The following is a 25,776-nucleotide window of genomic DNA, read 5'->3' on the forward strand; positions in this document are numbered from 1 at the left end:
CAAATCCAATGCAATCCAATGCAATGCAATGCAATGCAATGCAATCCAATCCAATCCAATCCAATCCAATCCAACCCAGATAAATAAATAAATAAATAAATAAATAAATACCTCTCCTCATTCCCATTTCCTTCCTTCCTTCCTTCCTTCCTCCCTTCCTTCCTTCTTACCCACATACCTACCTACCTCTCTTCTCATTCTCAATTCCCTCCTTCCTCCTTTCCTCCTTCCCTTCCTCCATACCTACCTACCTACCTCTTTGCTCATTCTCCATTTCTCCTTCCTTCCTGCCTTCCTGCCTTCCTGCCTTCCCGTCTACCTACCTACCTCTCTTCTCATTCCCATTTCCATCTCCTTCCTTTCTTCTTTTCTTATTCCTTCCTTCCTTCCTCTCTTCTCATTCCCATTTCCCTCTCCTCCCTCCCTTTCTTCTTTCCTTCCTGTTTGAACCTTTTGTGTTATCCAGAGATCTATATGCCTGGGTTCCTAACCTCACACAATATTGCCAGAGATTTTTTGGGGGGTGGAGTTTGACTTTAGGAATAAGGCTTGGAAGAAGCTGTCTAAATGTCATTGTGCTAACCTGGACTACAGAAAAACACCAGCGCACCTTCTACCTAAATCTCATGCATATCTGGGAAAAGGAACTTTGCCATCATTTGAAAGGAACAAATGCATCCTGCAGATTATAGTAATGGGGAAAAATCACCTTTACATTTTTCCCGGCAATATTTCAGAATATTACCAGGAAAATAAAATAAATAAACACAGGGAAGAACTGAGTGCTTTTAATAGCTTGCTAACTGCCTGTGAAAGTCTATCTGAGCTTTCACAGTAGCATCTTATATTCAGTTTTGGCTTTTTGCTGGCGTGTTATTGTTTTTCTATAGAATTCTTGGAGGCTTTTTTAAAAAAAAATTACCCTTTTATTTTTAGATCTTGAACTTATCTTTTGGCCGAGGAAAAAAATGAACTCATTCAAAATCTTACATAACTTCTATCGTACATGTTACTGAGTTTAATTTTTGAAAGTCTAATCCTTGAATACAGCAACAAAAAAAACCCTACAGTTATGTTAGAAGGTCTAGAGCAAACCATAAAAACTACATGATAAACAATTGCTATAAATAGAAGATAATCTGCCTAGCTCAGGATTGAATAGTTTTTGGTGCTGTTATCAGTCCTAATAATCAATTCCTAGTGTTATAAACCAAGAAACTGAACTCTTTGTTAATTTCGTTCTCGGTCATCTTGACCCGGAAGTACTGTATTTTTTGAAGTATATGGTGCACATGTTAGTTTTTGGGGAAGAAAATCTACCTGACAGGTATTCATCTGGCTAGTGTCCTTAGTCTGGTCAACTTCAGCGCATTATTTTATCCCCTGGTTAGGGCTGCAAATTTTTTTCCGGTCCAAGTAGGTGGGTCTTGCCTCCCAAGGACAATTCCATCTGTCCGTCCATTACCCTGGTGGGGGGGAACTACTGACCCCCTCAGAGAGGGTTCGCAACTTAGACGTCCTCCTCGATCCACAGCTGACATTGGAACATCATCTTTCGGCTGTGGCGAGGAGGGCGTTTGCCCAGGTTCACCTGGTGCACCAGTTGCGGCCCTATTTGGACAGGGAGTCATTGCTCACAGTCACTCATGCCCTCATCAACTCGAGGTTCGATTACTGCAACGCTCTCTACATGGGGCTACCTTTGAAAAGTGTTTGGAAACTTCAGATCATGCAGAACGCAGCCGCGAGAGCCATCGTGGGGCTTCCAAGATTCGCCCACGTTTCTTCAACACTCCGTGGCCTGCATTGGCTGCCGATCAGTTTCCGGTCACAATTCAAAGTGTTGGTCATGACCTTTAAAGCCCTACATGGCATTGGACCAGATTACCTCTGGAACCACCTGCTACCGCACGAATCCCAGCGACCGATAAGGTCCCACAGAGTTGGCCTTCTCCGGGTCCCGTCGACTAAGCAATGTCGTTTGGTGGGCCCCAGGGGAAGAGCCTTCTCTGTGGTGGCCCCGGCCCTCTGGAACCAACTCCCCCCGGAGATTAGAACTACCCCCACCCTCCCTGTCTTTCGTAAACTACTCAAGACTCATTTATACCGCCAGGCATGGGGGAGTTGAGATAGCTCTTCCCCCTAGGCCATTACAAGTCATGCATGGTATGTTTGTGTGTATGTTTGGTTTTATAATAGGGGTTTTTAGTTGTTTTTTATTATTGGATTGTACATGTTGTGTTTATTATTGTTGTTAGCTGCCCCGAGTCTGCGGACAGGGGCGGCATAGAAATCCAATAAATTATTATTAATTATTTTTAATGAAAACAAGCCTGCAAAGACTTAGGGCTGAAGGAAGTAGGAAGCCGGGAAGATCATTAGCATCTTGTTAGGGCTGGGGAAAAAAGCTTCAAAAAAGCTACATTTGGAGTCTAAGACACCCAAATTTTCAGCCTCTTTTAGGGAGGAATAAGTGTGTCTTATACTCTGAAAAATACGGTATGTATCTGAGGAGGCCAGGACCTATCAAGCCATTGCATGCAGAACAAATGTTCACTGCATAGTGTATAAGATCTTGTGAAATTGCTTTAGGGAGATAATCAGAGTCCATGGAGCGGGGCAGCATACAAGTCCAATAAATAACAAACAGACAGACAAACAGACAGACAAACAAACAAACAAACAAATCTGGAACAGAAATTTCAAGGTCAGAAAAGGATACCATTGTGCCTGTTCATTATAAGTATTCTTCAAGGCTAAATGAATACTGAATTTGAGGGTGCAATCAGATCATCTATCTATGTATATATAGGTCTAATACCACTCACACATCATCACGAAATCTCCCAAAACCTACAAACTTGAAACCTAGCACCTATGTTCCTCTTGGCTTCTAGGTGCTCACTAAAAATGATTTTTTTCAATATGACCATCAGATCATTAGTATTCATTATATTATTATTAAGATGCTCTGATGCTAAAGATTTAAATGTTCTACTCTCCCTCCCCACATGAAAAGAGTTCTGTTCCAACTGCCAGGTGGGTGTGGCCAGCGTGTGACTCATACAGGCTGGGAGTTTAGACATTCTACTGTCCCCTCCCTCTGAAAAGAACTCTGTTCCAACTGCCACTTTCCTGATAGGAGGGAGGACAGCAGAGAGGGAGGGAGAGAGGGAAGGAAGGAAGGTGGGGGAGAGGGAAAAAAGGAATGGGAAAGAGGGAGGGATGGATAGAGAAAGGAAGGAAGGCAGGAAAGGAGGAAGAGGGAAGGAAGGAGAGGGAAAGAAGTATGGAGGGGAGGGAAGGAAGGAAGGGAAAGAGGTAGAGATAGAGGGAAGGAAAGATGAAGGAGAGAGGGATGGAAGAAAGGAAGAAGAGAGAGGGGAAGTAGAAGGAAGGAAGGAAGGAAGGAAGGAAGGAAGGAAGGAAGGAAGGAAAATATAAGGCAACTGGCAGTTGGAACAGAGTTGGAACATTTTCAAGCTTTCACTGTCAATTAATCAAGCCCAATCACATAGTTTCGTAGCAAAGCACAGGTATCAAGCTACTAGTATATAATACATGTGCATAAAGCCTCCATGATGTGTAGTACCCAGCCTCGGTTCTCATTCTTCCAAACAGTGACCTTGGTCCTTGTTTCTTCTACCATACATGAAACGACTGAAGCATAGCAGCACATGTGTTTGGCTAAGCTCCAGAAAGCTCTGGGACCCTGTGCTTTGTTCCTGGTTCCAATGAGGAAAATAGGTCCATGCCATTAGCTCCTCTTCAGTCTTTCTCTGTTGGTAGAGGAACAGTGAGAGGGGGAATAGGCTGAGGCAATGTGTGAACACTCCTCCAAAGTTACATGAAAACTAACTAAAAGTATGAGAAGGGCTGAAGTTTTTGATTGCAAGCCTTGCTTCTTATCCAAATAACATCCGTGTCCCAGTCCACCCCGTAAATTCTTTTCCATCTTTAAATAATCAAACAGTGATGTTTGTTCCATCCAAGGAAACCCATTCATATTGAGTCAAAGTTGTTCAGATTTCTCTTTTTCATTCAAGTAGATAATGCTGACTTGTGCTTTCTGTCCTCCCTCCAAATGCTCCGATCTGCCATATTTCATTGTTTTGTTCTTAACTTGCCAAAAGTAGATGACTCTGTTCCATGTTTATTCTGATCTGCTGGAAACAAGGAGACCTCTCTCGAATGGGTGGTCCTTCATGTCAAGAACTTAGCAGAACATTGGAATTCTTTTCAAATTGGCTTCATTTGATTATTGGCTTTGTGGGTAAACTGAAGGAATCTGTATTGGAGTCACTGTGGCTCCAAAGAAAGGCTTACCACATATTTTGTTTGTTTACTTGTTTGGAATATATATATTTAGAAAAAAAACACACAATCTGCAAAGTTTGCAGCAACAACCTTTTTGAAATGACCAAGTCATTAAAACTCTTTCAGGGCTCATTGTAAATTCAAAATATTTACTTGGTGTCATTAACTTCGTTGGAACTTATCTGGGTCCCGATCTAGATTTGTAGTGGACGTTTTTTCGACAACTTGTTTGTTAGAATGCCATTGGAATTACAATATGTTTTTTTTAGCAGCAGCTCCATCTGTTTTAAGTTAAGACATTCACTCTGACCAAGAAACATAGGGTGGTGTGCATGTCCACGTGAGAAATAAACGGATTTTGTTTTGTATTTTCAGAAAAATGCTTTCGTATTTGTTCTGTGCTTGGAAATGATACGTGGGAAATTCCCAAGGTATCCCCAATTCACCTCTTTCAAAAAAAAGAAAGAAATGCTTCTATCCAGGTTCAGAAGAGAAGGATTTAGGGGTAGTGATTTCTGACAGTCTCAAAATGGGTGAGCAGTGTGGTCGGGCAGTAGGAAAAGCCAGTAGGAGGCTTGGCTGCATAGCTAGAGGTATAATAAGGAAGAGGGAGATTGTGATCCGCTTATATAGAGCGCTGGTGAGACCACATTTGGAATACTGTGTTCAGTTCTGGAGACCTCACCTACAAAAAGATATTGACAAAATTGAACAGGTCCAAAGACGGGCTACAAGAATGGTGGAAGGTCTTAAGCATAAAAACGTATCAGGAAAGACTTCATGAACTCAATCTGTATAGTCTGGAGGACAGAAGGAAAAGGGGGGACATGACCGAAACATTTAAATATGTTAAAGGGTTAAATAAGGTTCAGGAGGGAAGTGTTTTTAATAGGAAAGTGAACACAAGAACAAGGGGACACAATCTGAAGTTAGTTGGGGGAAAGATCAAAAGCAACGTATGAAAATATTATTTCACTGAAAGAGTAGTAGATCCTTGGAACAAACTTCCAGCAGACGTGGTTGGTAAATCCACAGTAACTGAATTTAAACATGCCTGGGATAAACATATATCCATTGTAAGATAAAATACATGAAATAGTATAAGGGCAGACTCGATGGACCTTGAGGTCTTTTTCTGCCGTCAGTCTTCTATGTTTCTATGTTCTCCTTGTAGTCAAGGCATAATCCTCCTGAGGACTCATGAGCATTCACATTGGGTTCCTAACGACGTAGGCAAAACTGCCCAGTTTAACTTAAAAACTCTAAGATTGGGCTTAGGAGTTACCATGTTCATTCCACTCAGTGGTTGAGGGTTAGAACATAAGAACAATAGACCTGGAAGGGACCCTGGAGGTTTTGTAGTCCAACCCAGTCAACGAAGCAGTGGAAGTGATGTGCCGGTGCCTGGAGGCTGTTGGGGTCTGGATGGGTGTCAACAAACTCAAACTCAACGCAGACAAGACGGAGTGGCTGTGGGTCTTGCCTCCCAAGGACAACTCCATCTGTCTGTCCATAACCCTGGGGGGAGAATCATTGACCCCCTCAGAGAGAGTCTGCAACTTGGGCGTCCTCCTCGATCCACAGCTCACATTAGAGAAACATCTTTCAGCTGTGGCGAGGGGGGCGTTTGCCTGGTGCACCAGTTGCGGCCCTATCTGGACCGGGAGTCACTGCTCACAGTCACTCATGCCCTCATCATCTCGAGGCTCGACTACTGTAACGCTCTCTACATGGGGCTACCTTTGAAAAGCGTTTGGAAACTTTAGATCGTGCAGAATGCAGCTGCGAGAGCTACCATGGGCTTTTCCAAATATGCCCATGTTACACCAACACTCCGCCGTCTGCATTGGTTTCCGATCAGTTTCCAGTCGCAATTCAAAGTGTTGGTTATGACCTATAAAGCCCTTCGTGGCACCGGACCAGATTATCTCAGGAACCGCCTTCTGCTGCACGAATCCCAGCGACCAGTAAGGTCCCACAGAGTGGGTCTTCTCCGGGTCCCATCAACTAAACATTGTCGTTTGGCGGGACCCAGGGGAAGAGCCTTCTCTGTGGTGGCCCCGGCCCTCTGGAACCAACTCCCCCCAGAGATTAGAATTGCCCCCACCCTCCTTGCCTTTCGTAAGCTTCTTAAAACCCACCTCTGCTGCCAGGCATGGGGGAATTGAGATACACTTTCCCCCTAGGCCTTTACAATTCTATGCATGGTATGTCTGTACATATGTTTGGTTTTATAATAAGGGTTTTTAACTGTTTTAGTATTGGATTATTATTATATGCTGTTTTATTGCTGTTGTTAGCCGCCCCGTGTCTGCGGAGAGGGGCGGCATACAAATCCAATAAATTAATTAATAAATAAAATAAACCCCCAGCTCAAGCAGGAGTCCTTATACCAGTGATGGCGAACCTATGGCATGGGTGCCACAGGTGGCACGCGGAGCCATTGCCCTAGCTAGTCTCCAACATGCATGTGTGTGCCAGCCAGCTGATTTTTGGCTCACCCAGAGACTCTGGGAGGACATTTTTGGTTTCCAGAGGGCCTCTGGGGAGTGGGGAAAGCTATTTTCACCCTTCCCAGGCATTGAATTATGGGTGTGCGCACTCATGCAGGCATGATAGCCCCCGTGCACGCTCTTTCGGCACCCGAGGAAAAAAAGGTTCGCCATCACTGTCCTACGGTGTGCAACACTGCAGTTATCCCCGCTTTTTTGAAACAAGTCAGGGTGATGGATATGGAATATCAGCAACAATACATAAAATTAAGCAGCTCGGTTAACATCTTGGAGAAATTGTAGACAGTAGCTCCGGAGGCATGGCGTTTGCCAAGCTGAGTCTTAGATCGAAGGAGCCGCCAAACAAGGGCGAACGGATGCAGTGGGAATGATCTCAGCCCTAAAACAATGGAAGACAAGTGTCTGGAAGCAGTCAATGATGGATTGTATTGTGGCTAAATTAAGGGAGAAATAGGCTTAATGGTTGCTATCCCATTTGAAACTGTCACAGCCTCTAGAACCCTGTTTCTCTCCATAAAGAGTAGAAGGCCAGCTCTAGCTCCAGAAATCTATATTGTAGGCAACGCAACGGCCAGGATTTTGCTGGCTGTGATTCTAGAAGTTAAATCATTTTTTGTTTATATTGATGGACATCTGTTTCTTGTTCTCTGCTTTATGTGAACGTCTTCAGGTTTGAAATAGGCCCATATCAAACGATTCTGAGGAGAGGGCTGTCCTCTTACGATCTCCGGCCTGGGCTTCATTTTCAGCCATGAGAAGGCCTCGTCCTCCTTGTACTTATGCCTTCAATGCAACCTGCCCATCTACAGCAAAAGAACATTTCCTCCCCTGTGTCAGTTGGCCAAGCCAACGGTTTTTGGCCTTCTCACTCTTTCTGAGGTGGAATTGAAATGTCAATCATGAGCGAGACATGATCAATCCACAATAGCCCCCTTTCCTTAGTAGAGTAGTACTTTATTTTATGTATTTATTTATTTATTTATTGGATTTGTATGCCGCCCCTCTCCGCAGACTCGGGGTGGCTAACAACAGCAATAAAACAGTATATAACAAAATCCAATACTAAAAACAGTTAAAAACCCATTAATATAAAAACCAATCATACATACATACATACCATGCATAAAATTGTAAAGGCCTCGGGGAAAGTGTATTTCAGTTCCCCCATGCCTGGCGGCAGAGGTGGGTTTTAAGCAGCTTTCAAAAGGCAAGGAGGGTGGGGGCAATTCTAATCTCTGGGGGGAGTTTGTTCCAGAGGGCCGGGGCCGCCACAGAGAAGGCTCTTCCTCTGGATTCCGCCAAGCGACATTGTTTGGTTGACGGGACCTGGAGAAGACCCACTCTGTGGGACCTAACTGGTCACTGGGATTCGTGTGGCAGAAGGCGGTACCGGAGATATTCTGGTCCGATGCCATGAAGGGCTTTACAGGTCATAACCAACACTTTGAATTGTGACCGGTAACTGATCGGCAACCAATGCAGACTGCGGAGTGTTGGTGTAACATGGGCATACCTAGGTAAGCCCATGATTGCTCTCGCAGCTGCATTCTGCACGATCTGAAGTTTCCGAACACTTTTCAAAGGTAACCCCATGTAAAGAGCATTACAGTAGTCGAGCCTCGAGGTGATGAGGGCATGAGTGACTGTGAGCAGTGACTCCCAGTCAGTGTTCCCTCTAATTTTTTTTTAGGGGGGGAGGTGGAAAAGTATAATGTCTGAGCGGCAGTCCCTTTGGGACTGGGCGGCACAGAAATAATAAATAAATAAATAAACAAACAAACAAACAAACAAACAAACAAACAAACAAACAAACCACCCTGTTTTGCCTCAGAGAATTTCAAAATAAAATACTGTACTCTGTGTCTATAACAGTGAGCTCATAATAGGGCAACTCTAGCAATATCAAAATGCCACTTAAATAGTTGAGCTAGTTTCAAACTAGATTTTGATTTTCTTTCTCTCTTCCTTACTCCCATTCCTTTTCTTTCTCTTTTCCTTCCTCTCTTTTTTCTATCTGCTTCTCTCTCTTCCTCTCTCTCTCCTTCCCTCTCACTCTTTCCCTCTCGGCTTCTGGGCAGGTTTGGAAAACTCTGAGTTGATGATGATTTTTAAGTGAGCGATTGCTCACTGCTCAGCTTAGAGGGAACTATGCTCCCAGTCCAGGTCGGGCCGGAACTGGTGCACCAGGCAAACCTGGGCAAACCCCCCCTCGCCACAGCTGAAAGATGGTTCTCTAATGTAAGCTGTGGATTGAGGAGGACGCCCAAGTTGCAGACCCTCTCTGAGGGGGTCAACAATACCCCCCCCAGGGTGATGGACAGACAGATGGAATTGTCCTTGGGAGGCAAAACCCACAGCCACTCCGTCTTATCAGGGTTGAGTTTGAGTCTGTTGACATCCATCCAGACTCCAACAGCCTCCAGGCACCGGCACATCACTTCCACTGCTTCATTGCCTATGTACTCAGAGCTCTGACAGATAAATAATTCAATTGAATCTGGTTTTATGTTTCTGTGCATGTCTAAGGGATGAATTTCTGTCTCGGCCATGAAGGACCAGGAATGCCATTTGTTTACTGTGGTTGCTTTTATAGATTTAATGCACTGTTGCTTAAATCTAAATCTTAAAATATTTGTTTTATAATGCGAAGTAGTCCCTCATTGCAAAGAATGGAATTTCCTGTCAACAATTCGCCTTCATATTGTATGATGTTTTGTTAAACGTGTTTATGTACAGTGCAGGATTCTAGACCTGGTTCTTGACTGGTACAAATTATGGTGTCAAAGTCTAGGAACGCTATGAAACAGAAGATAAAATGTAATTTATCACGTACGTTTTGACAGACTGGAATCCGTGGTGCAATGCTATCAAAAATCCCCTTCTCCATTTTATCACTGTTGCAATATAAAGAGAACTATTTCAGGTATGTCGAACTCTTGAATGGCACAGATGATGTGTGGCAGGTACTGGATGAAGTAAAAACTCATTAAGCAACGGGACACCCCACAGGAAAATATTCTAGGTGCCAAAGCTAGAAAATAGGAACACAACACGTTTGTGTTGACAGGAGCTGTAGATTTAAGTCAGAAGCCTTCAAACTCGGCAACCGCGTTCTGCTGCACAAATCCCAATGACCAGTTAGGTCCCACAGAGTGGGTCTTCTCCGGGTCCCATCAATTAAACAATGTCATTTGATGGGGCCCAGGGGAAGAGCCTTCTCTGTGGCGGCCCCGGCCCTCTGGAACCAACTCCCCCTGGAGATTAGAATTGCCCCCACCCTCCTCGCCTTTTGTAAGCTCCTTAAAACCCACCTCTGCCGTCAGGCATGGGGGAACTGAGATACTCTTTCCCCCTAGGCCTTTACAATTTATGCATGGTATGTTTGTTTGTTTGTATGTATGATTGGTTTTAAAATAAGGGTTTTTTATTTGTTTTAGTATTGGATTTACATGCTGTTGTTTTATTATTTTTGTCAATCTGTATAGTCTGGAGGACAGAAGGAAAAGGGGGGACATGATCGAAACATTTAAATATATTAAAGGGTTAAATAAGGTCCAGGAGGGAAGCGTTTTTAATAGGAAAGTGAACACAAGAACAAGGGGACACAATCTGAAGTTAGTTGGGGGAAAGATCAAAAGCAACATGAGAAAATATTATTTTACTGAAAGAGTAGTAGATCCTTGGAACAAACTTCCAGCAGACGTGGTAGATAAATCCACAGTAACTGAATTTAAACATGCCTGGGATAAACATAGATCCATCCTAAGATAAAATACAGAAAATAGTATAAGGGCAGACTAGATGGACCAGGAGGTCTTTTTCTGCCGTCAGACTTCTTTGTTTCTATGTTAGCCGCCCTGAGTCTACGGAGAGGGGCGGCATACAAATCCAATAAATGAATAAATAAAATAAATAAGACTTGTGGACTTCAACTCCCAGAATTCTCCAGCCAGCATAGCTTTAAGTTGTCTGGAATGGCAGCTTCTTCTCTTCCCTAGGAGAAGTGGAAGAAATTCTCCTAAGAGCTCTTACCTCATGCTTCAGGTCTGCCCAGAGCATAGGAGAGTAAGACAGACAAAGAGACTCCATGATCGAATTAAGCTGCAGATCTCATTTGGCCGCAGACCGTACATCTGTCATTTTGACCTGAAGCATCTGGGCTTCAGTTCCATCCCAAAGGTCCTGCATAAGTCCTTCTGCCAGTTTTAGGCTAGGCAAAGAACGCACATCCAGCTTCAGTCCTACGTGTTTCAGTGCTAGTAAGAAATTGAATATAGATATTGTTGTGGTTAGCTCTGGCCCAGCTCCTGCCCCAAGGACTGTGGATGTGGGGGAAACATCCACATGCTGCAGGCCTGTTTTGCCCCTGGTGGAATCTGCTGATGAAGGCTCCTCTGACCAAGAAGACATGAGTGACAGGGAGGAGGAGAGTGTGGCAGACAGCTCAGAAGGAGATCAATTCTCTAGCTCCTCTTTGGATTCAGAACAAGAGTTAATGATACAGCCACGCATGCGGAGAGCGATGCATAGGCAGCAACAACTGAGAGATTATTATCAAAGAAAATGAGGCCAGCTGTGGTTGGGTGGGGCTGTGGTAATTAGTGAGGCTGCTATAAAGAGCAGCCTGTGGGTTTGGCCATTGTGGAGGATTATCTAATCGTTGTGTTTCGTCACTGCTTTACCGACTTTGACCTTTTGTGTGCTGATTTTTCCCCACTTTGAAACTAAACCAGGGCAAAGTGTGTTTCACTTTGTGAAAGAAGAAGGACTGTGAATTGCCTCACAGCTGCAAGCTAAGTATCACAGAACTGATAAGGGACTTGTACAAATTACCAGTTTGTTTGGAGACGAGTGCTCTTTGCTATACCAAAAGAGGGCTTGGTTTAAGTGAATTTTCATTATAAAGAACATTGTTTTGAATTTTCAAACGTGTGTGTGTCTGAAATTTGTACCTGTGAATTTTTGGGAGGAGTCTACCAGAGAGCCTGACAGAACAGATATACACGTGTATTATTTTACAGACAGGTTTCTTGTTTGTATGTCTAGTTCAGAGGTCTTCAAACTTGGCAACTTTAAGACTTGTGGGCTTAGAATTCTCCAGCCAACATAGGAATTCTGAGAGTTGAAATCCTCAAGTTTGAAGGTTGACTCAGCTTTCCATCCTTCTGAGGTCAGTAAAATGAGGATCCACATTGTTGGGGGCAATAGGCTGATTTTGTAAACCGCTTAGAGAGGGCTGTTGCCAAGTTTAGGGCAACAGTCTAGTTTAATGAAGAGAAGGACTAAGGGGGACATGCTAGCAGTGTTCCAGTATTTGTGGAACTGCCACAAAGAGAGAGGAGTCAATATCTTCTCCAAAGTACCAGAAGGCGAGACAAAGAAGCAAAGGATGGAAACTAGTCAAGGGAAGAAGCAATCTAGAACTAAGGAGAAATGTCCTGATAGTGACAACTATTAACCGGTGGAACAGCTTTCGTGAGTGCTCCTTCAATGAAGGTTTTCAAGAAGAGTTTGGCGGTCATTTGTCCAGAATAGCATAAGGTCCCTTGCCTGAGTTAGGGGGCTGGACTAGAAGACCTCCAAGATCCCTTTCAATTCTTTTAATTCTGTTTGACTGGTGTGCACATGCTGGAGCTGAGCCATAGATTTGCCATCACTGATCTAGTTCAATCCAGCCCAAGTAGGAAACCCAAACCATTTCTGACAGATGGCAGTCCAGTCCCTTCTTAAAAGCTTCCAGTGATGAACTCCTTCTGAAGGCAACTTCTGATCCGTTGGTTGATTGTTCTCACAGAAAGTTTATCCTTCTTTCTAGGTTGAATCTCTTCTTGAGATCAGTTTCCATCCATCATTCCTTGTCTGGCTTTCAGGTGCCTTGGAGAATAGCTTGACCCTCTCCTCTCTGTGGGAGCCCCTCAAATACAGTGGTACCTCATCTTACGAATGCCTCTTCTAATGAACTTTTCAAGATACGAACCCGGTGTTTAAGATTTTTTTGCCTCTTCCTCCGAACTATTTTTACCTTACGAACCCAAGCCGCTGCTGCTGGGATGAAGGGGTTTCTCTTTTTTTCCTTTTTTGAAGAAAGAAACGGGAGGGGCGGCTTGGTGGGGGAAAGAGTTTGCAGAGAACAGCGTGCTTGCAGAGGCACTGAAAGGGTGTCTTTTGAAGAAAGAAAAGGGAGGGGCGGCTTGGAGGGGGAAAGAGTTTGCAGAGAACAGCGTGCTTGCAGAGGCACTGAAAGGGTGTCTTTTGAAGAAAGAAAAGGGAGGGGCGGCTTGGAGGGGGAAAGACTTTGCAGAGAACAGCGTGCTTGCAGAGGCACTGAAAGGGTGTCTTTTGAAGAAAGAAAATGGAGGGGCGGCTTGGAGGGGGAAAGACTTTGCAGAGAACAGCGTGCTTGCAGAGGCACTGAAAGGGTGTCTTTTGAAGAAAGAAACGGGAGGGGTGGCTTGGTGGGGGAAAGAGTTTGCAGAGAACAGCGTGCTTGCAGAGGCACTGAAAGGGTGTCTTTTGAAGAAAGAAAAGGGAGGGGCGGCTTGGAGGGGAAAGACTTTGCAGAGAACAACGTGCTTGCAGAGGCACTGAAAGGGTGTCTTTTGAAGAAAGAAAAGGGAGGGGCGGCTTGGGGGGGAAAGACTTTGCAGAGAACAGCGTGCTTGCAGAGACACTGAAAGGGTGTCTTTTGAAGAAAGAAAAGGGAGGGGCGCCCCCCTTGCCTTTCTTCCTTCCCACTCACCCTTTAGCCTAGCCTTGCTTCTTTCATCCGCCCCCTTTAGCTGCTCCTCCCTGCCCTTTGTTCGCCTCCCTTCTAAAGTTTGGGATTTTCCTGAAGGATTTGCACACATTATTTGCTTTTACATTGATTCCTATGGGAAACATTGTTTTGTCTTACGAACTTTTCACCTTACGAACCTCCTCCTGGAACCAATTAAGTTTGTATCATGAGGTACCACTGTATTGGAAGACTGCTATCATGTCTCCCCTGGTCCTTCTCTTTGCTAGATTGTCCATGTCCAGTTTCTGCAACTGTTCATTGATCATCCTAGCTACTCTTCTCTGCCATCTTTTACTTATCTATCATCTTAGACTTGTGTATTACCATTTTCTTATCCTAAGGCTGGCATTTCTCCCTATTAAATTCTATCCTATTCATTTAGCTCACTGCTCCTCCAAATCTTTGCTTTCCAGTGTATGTTTGTGTGGAGACGTAACCATGGAATAATTTAGCTTTGCCCTTTGCAATTAAAGTGTTGGTCAACTTTCAGAATGCCTTGACTATCCTTGGCTGCCTATGTTAAACCAATCATTCGGCTGAAACACAAAAGAGCTCTGAAAATTCCAGTTACCTAGCATCATGGTTGGGAAGTTTGAAAAGGAAAAAAAAAAAAAAGCGGGGGAGAAGTGTGTGTTAAGGCTTCCTAAACAACAAAGTACATAAGTCTTCAAGTTTTTTAAACAAGCACTTGTTAATCTGATTTGACTCTCCTTTTCCCATCCCTGTGATAAGCTGGCTCATGTTAAGAAAGGTGTTGTTGTTATTATTATTATTATTATTATTATTATTATTTTTATTTATTAGATTTGTATGCCGCCCTTCTCCGAAGACTCGGGGCGGCTCACAACAATAAAAACAATATTATAGCAAAACAAATCTAATATTAAAAGAAGCATATAAAACCCTATCATATATTTAAAAACCAAACAGCACATTCATACCAAACGTGAAACAAAATATAAAGAAGCCTGGGGGAAAGGTGTCTCAACTCCCCCATGCCTGGCGGTATATGTGAGTTTTGAGTAATTTACGAAAGGCAAGGCGGGTGGGGGCAGTTCTAATCTCCGGGGGAAGTTGATTCCAGAGGGCCGGGGCCGCCACAGAGAAGGCTCTTCCCCTGGGGCCCACCAAACAACATTATTTAATCAACGGGACCCGGAGAAGGCCAACTCTGTGGGACCTTATCGGCCGCTGGGATTCGTGTGGTAGTAGGCAGTTCCGGAGGTACTCTGCTCCAATGCCATGTAGGGCTTTAAAGGTCATAACCAACACTTTGAATTGTGACCAGAAACTGATCGGCAGCCAATGCAGACCACAGAGTGTTGTAGAAACGTGGGCGAATCTGGGAAGCCCCACGATGGCTCTCGCGGCTGCGTTCTGCACGATCTGAAGTTGTCAATATACAGCAAAGTATTTTTGCATCTGTTGTGATTCAAACCAAAAATTAAAACAAACAACAATAAAAAAAACAATTAATTAAAACAGTGGCAATTGCAAATCTTGTTAATTTTGTTATTAATACGAATTTCACTTTCAAGATGATCCGTAACTGAATTAAGAGGATTCGGTGAATATTTTTCTAGTCGAGAAACGCAAGAAATAAAAATTGTGTACACATGAGTAAATAAACTGTCCTTACAATCTATAAGTTGAAGTAAACATGTTCTAAGTTTGAGTTAGGCAAAGTGCCTATTTTTATTAAACACTTTAAAACATTTGTTTTCTTAAAAACAGTGAACCAATTTCTGCGGTTTCCTGCACAAATCATTTTTTAAAAAAATCAATGCAGTTTTCAACAACAGGAGTTCATTTAGTGTACAGTATTAGGCTTGTCATTTGAGAGAGTCACTAATTCAGCAATAAAAATTGATGGTTTTGAACTTGATTTCTCCTGTAATAAGAAGATATTACAGCTGTAGAAAAAAACACCAACCCTTAAAAATGTTTAGAATAGAATAGAATAGAATAGAATTTTTTTTATTGGCCAAGTGTGATTGGACACACAAGGAATTTGTCTTGGTGCATATGCTCTCAGCGTACATAAAATAAAATATACATTTGTCAAGAACCATGTGGTACAACACTTAATGATTGTCATAGGGGTCAAATAAGCAATGAAGAAGCAATATTAATAAAAATCTTAGGATATAAGCAACAAGTTACAGTCATACAGTCAACATGGGAGGAAATGGGTGAAAAGAATGATGAGAAAAACTAGTAGAATAGAAGTGCAGATTTAGTAGAAAGTCTGACAGTGTTGAGGGAATTATTTGTTTAGTGGAGTGATGGCATTCGGAAAAAAACTGTTCTTGTGTCTAGTTGTCTTGGTGTGCAGTGCTCTGTAGCGACGTTTTGAGGGTAGGAGTTGAAACAATTTGTGTCCAGGATGTGAGGGGTCAGTAAAAGCAACTCTGATTGACAACTTGGAGTTTATATTGTGTTGTTTAAGTGTTCCCTTCACTTTTTTTGAGCAGTGTACTTTGAAATTAACTTGGATACCACGGACTCGTTCAGACCTGCGTTCACCGATGGGCGTAAAAACTAGATCGAAAAGGATATTGAGATGTGAAGCAATATGAAATTGTATTTGGTTTTTTTTTTAACAGCTCCTATTTTAATACCACTGATAACTACACAACCCCCTGGATAATTAGAATAGAATAACAGTGGGAAGGCACCTTGGAGGTCTTCTAGTCCAACCCCCTGCTTAGACAGGAATCCTACACTACTTCAGACAGATGATTTTTTTTTAAAGTAGTTATTATGTAAACATTAAAAAAATAAGATAGTACATAATCTATCATTTTACAATATACTTATTTGTTTGTTTAAATTTTGTATTTGCATTTTATAAGACAAGCAACAAAACAACACAACATAACAAACACCACCCCCGTCCCTTTTGAACTGTTATCCTCACAGTTCCTTCTTTATATAGTTATACGGCCTGTAGCATCAGCGGTTATTATATGATTATTCTATAGTTCCAGTAAAACTTAAGGTCAAGTTGTTGCTATCATAATCTTATGAATAAAGTTAATTCTGGGAACATCGGGTTTTATTTACAGCTATTTTCAGATGATTATCTAACATCTTCTTAAAAACTTTTTAAAAAGTAGTTTTAAAATGGCTGGGGGGGGGGCAGACACTTAGGCTGTATGGGGCCCCAAAATTCCTGATGGTGGCCCTGAAGGGGGGACATGATTGAAACATTTAAATATGTTAAAGGGTTAAATAAAGTCCAGGAGGGAAGTGTTTTTAATAGGAAAGTGAACACAAGAACAAGGAGACACAATCTGAAGTTAGTTGGGGGAAAGATCAAAAGCAACATGATAAAATATTATTTTACTGAAAGAGTAGTAGATCCTTGGAACAAACTTCCAGCAGACGTGGTAGATAAATCCACAGTAACTGAATTTAAACATGCCTGGGATAAACATATATCCATCCTAAGATAAAATACAGAAAATAGTATAAGGGCAGACTAGATGGACCATGAGGTCTTTTTCTGCCGTCAGACTTCTATGTTTCTATGTTTCTAAACATGTTACTTTTACAAAATCATTGTTTTTTTAAATGCATGCAAACCTCAGATGCTATCAGGGTTTTTTTTTTCTGGATACAGGAAGGAAAGTTTAAGAAGTTGCTCTTTTTCTCCAAGCACTAAATAGTTTAATTCTAATAAATTGGTTTATGGAAAAAGGTCCTGGACTATGCCTTGAGGCAGTTAACGTAATGGCTGCAGCCGTTGTTGTCATCCACATTTACTGGAGGCTCTTAAATTTGTCGAGCCAAAAAGTAATAAATCTCTTGGAACAAATAGAGTATATTAAGGTATTTGGCTGCTAGCTGGTTGCAACGTTTGCCAAAACCTTTAGAAACAGAACTGAATGTTTCCAATGGAATGCTTCATTTTGTTTTTTAAAGGACAATAAACGGTGATAAGAACTTGAGGGGTACTGGATGTTGAGTTGTGCTCACATACTGTAGCGAAATTCTGTTTTGATTTCTTTTTCAAAGGGTAATGTAGCAGTTGGCTCTATGTTGTGGAGGAAATTTGCTTGTAATGCTACATTTATGGCATTAGCTTTTTTTAAAGGAATGATTAGTAGTAATGGGCGAACTGAACCCGCACCGAATTTTGGGGTCCGTACCGAATTTTGTGGTGTTCGGTATGCCGAACACACACCCGAAACTTTTCCAAACTTCGGGCAAAGTTCGGGGTCGTGTTCGGCGTTCGGAGCTTTGACATCACCAGCAGGTTGCTAAGGACGCCAAGGTGATCACTTCCTGGATTCCATGGAATCCAGGAAGTGATCACCTTGGCATCCTTAGCAACCTGCCGGTGACATCAAAGCTCTGCCCCCGGAATCTCTTCATGGGAGGGATTCCCCGTTCGGGTTCGAGTTCGGGTTCGGTTCGGCCGAATTTTGCGTAAAATTCGGCCAAACTTGCCGAACCCGAACTCCATTGGGTTCACCCATCATTAATGATTAGGCTATAGGGGTCTCCACAAAAGCTTTTCCAAAACTTGGTGTTCTGGCATATGGACTTCAATCCCCAGAATTCTTAGCAATGATCAGTTAGAGTGAAGATTCTGAGAATTGTTCACACATCTGGAAGATTCCCAGTTTGGCATAAATTAGACTGAAACTATTCTGGACCGGATAGACATGTTCTCTACAAAGAAAGGCATGGGATGCGATGGACTGAACCATGGAGGTCTTCTACGCCAGCCTCAAGTAGGAGGTCTTCTATTTCTACTTCTATTAACCTTGGAGGACTTCTACTCAAGCAGGAGACCCTATAGATGACAATTTCAGGGGCTGTCCTGTCTTTTCTTAAAAACCTCCAATAATGGAGCACCCACAACTTCTGAAGGCAAGCTGTTCCACTGGTTAATTGTTCTCCCTGTTACATAGAAACATAGAAGACTGACGGCAGAAAAAGACCTCATGGTCCATCTAGTCTGCCCTTATACTATTTCCTGTATTTTATCTTACAATGGATATATATTTATCCCAGGCATGTTTAGATTCAGTTACTGTGGATTTACTGTTAGGAAGTTTCTCTCTAAATCCATGCTTTTATTTGTGGCAGCCCGTCAAAACTGGGTGTATTTAGTTTAATGAAAAGAGGGACCAGGAGAGACATGATAACAGTGTTCCAATATCTCAGGGGTTGCCCCAAAGTAGAGGGAGTCAAGCTATTCTCCAAAGCACTTGAGGGTAGAACAAGAAGCAATGGGTGGAAACTAAACAAGGAGAGAAGCAACTTAGAAATAAGGAAAAATTTCCTGACAGATAGAACAATTAACCCATGGAACAGCTTGCCTCCAGAAGTTGTGAATGCTCCAACACCAATACTGGAATTTTTAAAGAAGATGTTGAATAACCATTTGTCTGAAGTGGTGTAGGGTTTCCTGCCTAAGCAGGGGGTAGGACTAGACAACCTCTAAGGTCCCTTCCAACTCTGCTGCTGCTGCTACTACTGTTGTTGTTTGTTTATTCACAAAAAAACAGCAAACAAGATTTATATGCTGGATTTCGTATCATGATATCACAAGTCGAACCCTTCCCAAGCGTCTAGGACTGGGTGATGTATTTTCATATGATGCGCGCAGATCCAAGTACGGTGGCCTTTTGCAAGTGACCGGTTGTGATTTTGTCAATGTTTATTGTTTTCAAATGCTGGCTGAGGTCTTTTGGCACAGCACCCGGTGTGCCAATTACCACTGGGACCACCTGTATTGGTCTATTTGTATTTGTATTGTATTTGTATTTATTAGATTTGTATGCCGCCCCTCTCCGAAGACTCGGGGCGGCTAACAACAATATAAAAAGACAATGTAAACAAATCTAATATTAAAACAATCTAAAAAACCCCAATTTAAAGAACCACTCATACATACAAGCATACCGTGTATAAATTCTATAAGCCTAGGGAGAAGGGAAATTTCAATTCCCCCATGCCTGACGACAGAGGTGGGCTTTAAGGAGCTTGCGAAAGGCAAGGAGGGTGGGGGCAACTCTGATATCTGGGGGGAGCTGGTTCCAGAGTTTTTATGTCAGAGTTGTTGCAGTTTGATTAATAATGATGATGATGATGATGATGATGATGATGATGATGATGATGATATAATGTGCTGGAATACTGCTATCATGTCCTTCTTTTCATTAAAGTAGACATACCCAAATCCTGCAACCGTTCTTCATATGTTTTAGTCTCCAAGCCTTTAATCATCCTTGTTGCTCTTCTCTGCACTTTTCTAAAATTTCAACATCTTTTCTTTTTCTTTTTTGTAATGTGGTGCTACCATGCAGTATTCCAGCCGTGGTCTCATTAAGGCTTTATAAAACAGTACTAATACTTCACATTATTTTGAGTCTCTGCCTCTGTTTATACAACCAAGGATTGTATTAGCTTTTTGAACTGGTGCTGCACACTGCTAGCTCATATTTAAGTGATTTTCAAAGTCCCTTTATAGTACAAGGGCAGTTTTTGTTCTTGCCAAAGTAACAGTATTAAGCCAACATTTTCTATTTTCCCAATAACTTGTACCTGTTTGCTGATGTTTTCAAACTCAAGTTTTATTACAGCCACTCACCCTGTTTGTAAACTCTTCATTGCCGCAGAGCAACATCTCCAGCTGCAGAGAGTGTGCTGTTTGTGGCCTTGCGTGATTGTTGAAGGTTGTGCTATTCTCATATATTCTGCTGCATTTAGCTGAACAAACTCTAAGGACAATATTTATTTATTAATTTGACTTAGAAACATAGAAACATAGAAGACTGATGGCAGAAAAAGACCTCATGGTCCATCTAGCTCTGCCCTTATACTATTTCCTGTATTTTATCTTACAATGGATATATGTTTATCCCAGGCATGTTTAAATTCAGTGACTGTGGATTTATCTACCACGTCTGCTGGAAGTTTGTTCCAAGGATCTACTACTCTTTCAGTAAAATAATATTTTCTCATGTTGCTTTTGATCTTTCCCCCAACTAACCTCAGATTGTGTCCCCTTGTTCTTGTGTTCAGTTTCCTATTAAAAACACTTCCCTCCTGAACCTTATTTAACCCTTTAACATATTTAAATGTTTCGATCATGTCCCCCCTTTCCCTTCTGTCCTCCAAACTATACAGATGGAGTTCATTAAGTCTTTCCTGATACGTTTTATGCTTAAGACCTTCCACCACTCTTGCAGCCCGTCTTTGGACCCCTTCAATTTTGTCAATATCTTTTTGTAGGTGAGGTCTGAACACAGTATTCCAAATGTGGTCTCACCAGTGCTCTCTCTATATATTAATTTGACTTCTATGCTGCCCAATCCTAGGGGACTAACAATGTGCCTTGTGAGTGATTGAGTAGCAGACTTTAAAACTGAATGAGCCACAATGGTACAATAGTAAGAGGCCCACGTACTAACAGCCGCTAGATTAGCAATTACACAAAAAGTGGAAGAATGAATACATGCCCTCCGAAACAAGGATAATTAACAAAATACTGGAATGCGCAGAAATGAGTAAGCTCACTCTAGAATGAACAAAAGAAAGAAATATATATCATATGGGAGAAACAGAGCTGAAAGGATTGGATACTGTAGCCTAGAGGTTAATTCTCTGCCTTACAAGGCAAAGGCTGCAGGTTCAAGTCCCACTGAGGGTATGGCTAGCTGATGAGGCCAAAATAAGGCCGAAGTAGATCTATCCTAGTCTCCCTTAATTTTCAAATTCAGCAAAAACATGTGACACATATGGGAGAAACTGTATACATGGCTTGAAAAAAGAAAAAAATCTAGGCTGTTTTTCGCCTTCCACAGGCTTCAGAAAAGTCTTCTAAGCCTGTGGAGGGCAAAAAAAGGGGTGAATGGGCCTATCAGAAATTTGGAAACTAACTTCTGGTTGGTCCCATGGGCTGTTTTCCGCCCTCTCCAAGCCTTCTGAAGCCTAGGGAGGGCAAAAAATGGCTCAATGAGCCTCCCGGAGGTCTGTAGGTTTCAGCGAGCTTGACCCTGTGAAACTACAATGCCTATACTGCCCAGCCTGCTGAGCTAGAGCAGCCAAGAGGGAGAAAGCAGGTTAGGATGGAAGTTCTACCATTTCTTCCTGCACAGCTGGGCTGCATAAACCTTGAGGTTTGCCTTTGTGCAGATCGTGCAGAATGCGGCTGCGAGAGCTATCGTGGGGCTTCCTAGATTCGCCCACATTTCCACAACACTCTGTGGCCTGCACTGGCTGCTGATCAGTTTTCGGTCACAATTCAAAATTTTGGTAATGACCTTTAAAGCCCTACATGGCATTGGACCAGAATACCTCCGGAACCGCCTTCTACCGCATGAATCCCAGCGGCTGATAAGGTCCCACAGAGTTGGCCTTCTCTGGGTCCCGTCGACCAAATAATGTCATTTGGCAGGCCCCAGGGGAAGAGCCTTCTCTGTGGCGGCCCCAGCCCTCTGGAATCAACTCCCCCCGGAGATTAGAACAGCCCCCACCCTCCTTGTCTTTCACAAGTTACTTAAGACCCACCTATATCGCCAGGCATGGGGGAACTAAGACATCTCCCCCAGGCTTATTATATTTCACCTTTGGTGTGTATGTGCTGTATGGTTTTTAATTGTTGGGGTTTTTATATATTTTATTATTAGATTTGTCCCATTGTTATACTGTTTTTTATTGCTGTTGTGAGAGGCTCCGAGTGTTCGGAGAGGGGTGGCATACAAATATAAATAATAATAATAATAATAATAATAATAATAATAATAATAATAATAATAGACACATGGATGAATCCAAATTTGGATTCAAACAGTCCAAACTGTTTCCCCCTCCTTCCTTTTTTAAAAAATCATGTTCATTGAATGTGAAGATAAACACTATTCAACAGGTTTTACCAATCATTGAATCCATATGTCATTATTTTTTAAAAATTATTATTATGTCAGGTTAACTTTTGAATTTTCTTGGAATCGTTTAAAAAAGTCATTTCGTGTTTCCGCATTTTTATGTATTTCAGTGGATCAGATGGAAATGCTTTTTGGTAGGATGCCACCTGAGAACATGGTTTTTAGTACATCTGATTAAGATTTATTTGCAGGGGTTTTGCAATTACAGTTGAGAAGAGTTGCAAGAAAGAAACTCGATTTCATCATTTATATTAAAAGAGGGAGGGAGGGAGGGAGGGAGGGAGGGAGGGAGGGAGAGAGAGAGAGAGAGAGAGAGAGAGAGAGAGAGAGAGAGAGAGAGAGAGAGAGAGAGATGCATGTTTATTCCAAGATATTTGTCCAGTTTTATGGTTTGTATTTTTTGCCCTCCTGAGGTTTTGCAGTTTAAAGAAAACATAGAAACATAGAAGTCTGATGGCAGAAAAAGACCTCATGGTCCATCTAGTCTGCCCTTATACTATTTTCTGTATTTTATCTTAGGATGGATATATGTTTATCCCAGGCATGTTTAAATTCAGTTACTGTGGATTTATCTACCACGTCTGCTGGAAGTTTGTTCCAAGGATCTACTACTCTTTCAGTAAAATAATATTTTCTCATGTTGCTTTTGATCTTTCCCCCAACTGACTTCAGATTGTGTCCCCTTGTCCTTGTGTTCACTTTCCTATTAAAAACACTTCCCTCCTGGACCTTATTTAACCCTTTAATATATTTAAATGTTTCGATCATGTCCCCCCCTTTTCCTTCTGTCCTCCAGACTATACAGATTGAGTTCATTAAGTCTTTCCTGATACGTTTTATGCTTAAGACCCTTCCACCATTCTTGTAGCCCGTCTTTGGACCCGTTCAATCTTGTCAATATCTTTTTGTAGGTGAGGTCTCCAGAACTGAACACAGTACTCCAAATGTGGTCTCACCAGCATTCTATATATGCGGGATCATAATCTCCCTCTTCCCTGCTTGTTATACCTCTAGCTATGCAGCCAAGCATCCTACTTGCTTTTCCTACCGCCTGACTCGCAATGTTCACCCATTTGAGACTGTCAGAAATCACTACCCCTAAATCCTTTTTCTTCTGAAGTATTTGCTAACACAGAACTGCCGATACACTACTCGGATTGAGGAACTTACATGAAAGTATAGTTTTGATAAATATAATGATGGTTCCATTTTTGGTATGGTGGTTGTTTTGTTCTTGCCTGTGTTGTGAATTGCTTAATGCAGAGTTTAAAGGGTCTGTCTGGTCACTACAAATTATTCAGGGTAGTCCAAGCACTCATTGAATTCAGGAGGACAGATTCAATAATTTCTGCCCTATTTATTGACCAGTTTTAATGAGATTAATACCAGGGCAGTGACACAAGACTAAAAGATAGAGCGGAGGGCGCAGAACAGAACTGTTTTCAATGAAAGCCTAATTTGAAACAATGATTTAGCCTGTTGAAAGAAATTACATTGGTACCTCATCTTACGAATGCCTCTTCTAACGAACGTTTCAAGATACGAACCCGGTGTTTAAGATTTTTTTGCCTCTTCTTCCGAACTATTTTCACCTTACGAACCCAAGCAGCTGCTGCTGGGATGAAGGGGTTTCTTTTTTTCCCCTTTTTTTGAAGAAAGAAAAGGGAGGGGCAGTTTGGAGGGGGAAAGACTTTGCATTAAAAGTAGAACAGCATGCTTGCAGAGGCACTGAAAGGGTTGTCTTTTAAAGAAAGAAAAGGGAGGGGCGGCTTGGAGGGGAAAGGACTTTGGAGAGAACAGCAAAGGGTGTCTTTTAAAGAAAGAAAAGGGAGGGGTGGCTTGGAGGGGGAAAGACTTTGCATTAAAAGTAGAACAGCGTGCTTGCAGAGGCACTGAAAGGGTGTCTTTTAAAGAAAGAAAAGGGAGGGGCGGCTTGGAGGGGAAAAGACTTTGGAGAGAACAGCAAAGGGTGTCTTTTAAAGAAAGAAAAGGGAGGGGCGGCTTGGAGGGGGAAAGACTTTGGAGAGAACAGCAAAGGGTGTCTTTTAAAGAAAGAAAAGGGAGGGGCAGCTTGGAGGGGGAAAGACTTTGGAGAGAACAGCCACAGGCACTGAAAGGGTGTCTTTTGAAGAAAGAAAAGGGAGGGGCGCCCCCTTGCCTTTCTTCCTTCCCACTCACCCTTTAGCCTAGCCTTGCTTCTTCCACCCGCCCCCTTTAGCTGCTCCTCCCTGCCCTCTGTTTGCCTCCCTTCTAAAGTTTGGGATTTTCCTGAAGGATTTGCACGCATTATTTGCTTTTACATTGATTCCTATGGGAAACATTGTTTCGTCTTACGAACTTTTCACCTTACGAACCTCCTCCTGGAACCAATTATGTTCGTATCATGAGGTACCACTGTATTTCCAAACACAACTCTCATCTAGCTTTCTTCAGCAAGATTGGTGGGGGAGGGGAAAGAAGAAAATCTGTTATATACCCTGTTTCCCTGAGACCAAGACCTACCCTGAAAATAAGCCCTGGCATGTTTTTAATGTGCCTAACACAGGTGAAACTCAAACAATTAGAATATCGTTGGCCTTTTCCGGGTCCCGTCGACAAAACAATGTCATCTGGTGGGATCCAGGGGAAGAGCCTTCTCTGTGGTGGCCCCAACCCTTTGGAATCAAATCCCCCTGGAGATTAGGATTGCCCCCACCCTCCTTGCCTTTCACAAACTCCTTAAAACCCACCTCTGCCATCAGCATGGGGAAATTGATTCCCCTGAGCCGTTTCCGCTTTACGTACGGTTTGTATGAGATGTATGATCGGTTTTTATATCATGGGTTTCCTCGGAAGAAGAAGAAGGTGGGGGTGACTTGGAAGAGGGGTGCTTGGCACACAGCCCAGGAAGCTTATACATCGAAGAGACCAATTGAGGAAATATTACAGGAGATAAGAGAGGACACCTGTGTTTGGGTGGGGCTCCAGTAATTAGAGCTGCTGCTATAAATAGCAGCGTGCTAATTTGGCTGTTGTGGAAGATTATCTGATCGCAGTTCTTCAGGATCGTGCCTCACTGTGTCTGAACTTTGTGGATTTTTCATGCCTTTGACACCAAAGCAGAGTAAACTGTGTGTGTGTTTCACTTCGTGGGAAGAAGGAGGGCTGTGATGTTTCTTCACAGCTACTAGCTGTTGTAGTTAGCTCTGGCCCAGCTCCTGCCCCAAGGACTGTGGATGTGGGGAAGACATCCACATGCTGCAGGCCTGTTTTGCCACACACA

At 42.5% G+C, this 25,776-nt stretch overlaps 1 protein-coding gene across 1 annotated transcript in view; it reads left to right on the plus strand.

The window, feature by feature from the left end:
• The window catches only part of BICC1 (BicC family RNA binding protein 1), a 202,855-nt gene that overhangs the window by 110,756 nt on the left and 66,323 nt on the right, over positions 1 to 25,776 (plus strand). The window lies entirely within an intron of this gene.

The sequence above is a fragment of the Erythrolamprus reginae genome, chromosome 5 (assembly GCF_031021105.1).
Source record: "Erythrolamprus reginae isolate rEryReg1 chromosome 5, rEryReg1.hap1, whole genome shotgun sequence".
In the NCBI taxonomy this organism is placed as follows: Eukaryota; Metazoa; Chordata; class Lepidosauria; order Squamata; family Dipsadidae; genus Erythrolamprus; species Erythrolamprus reginae.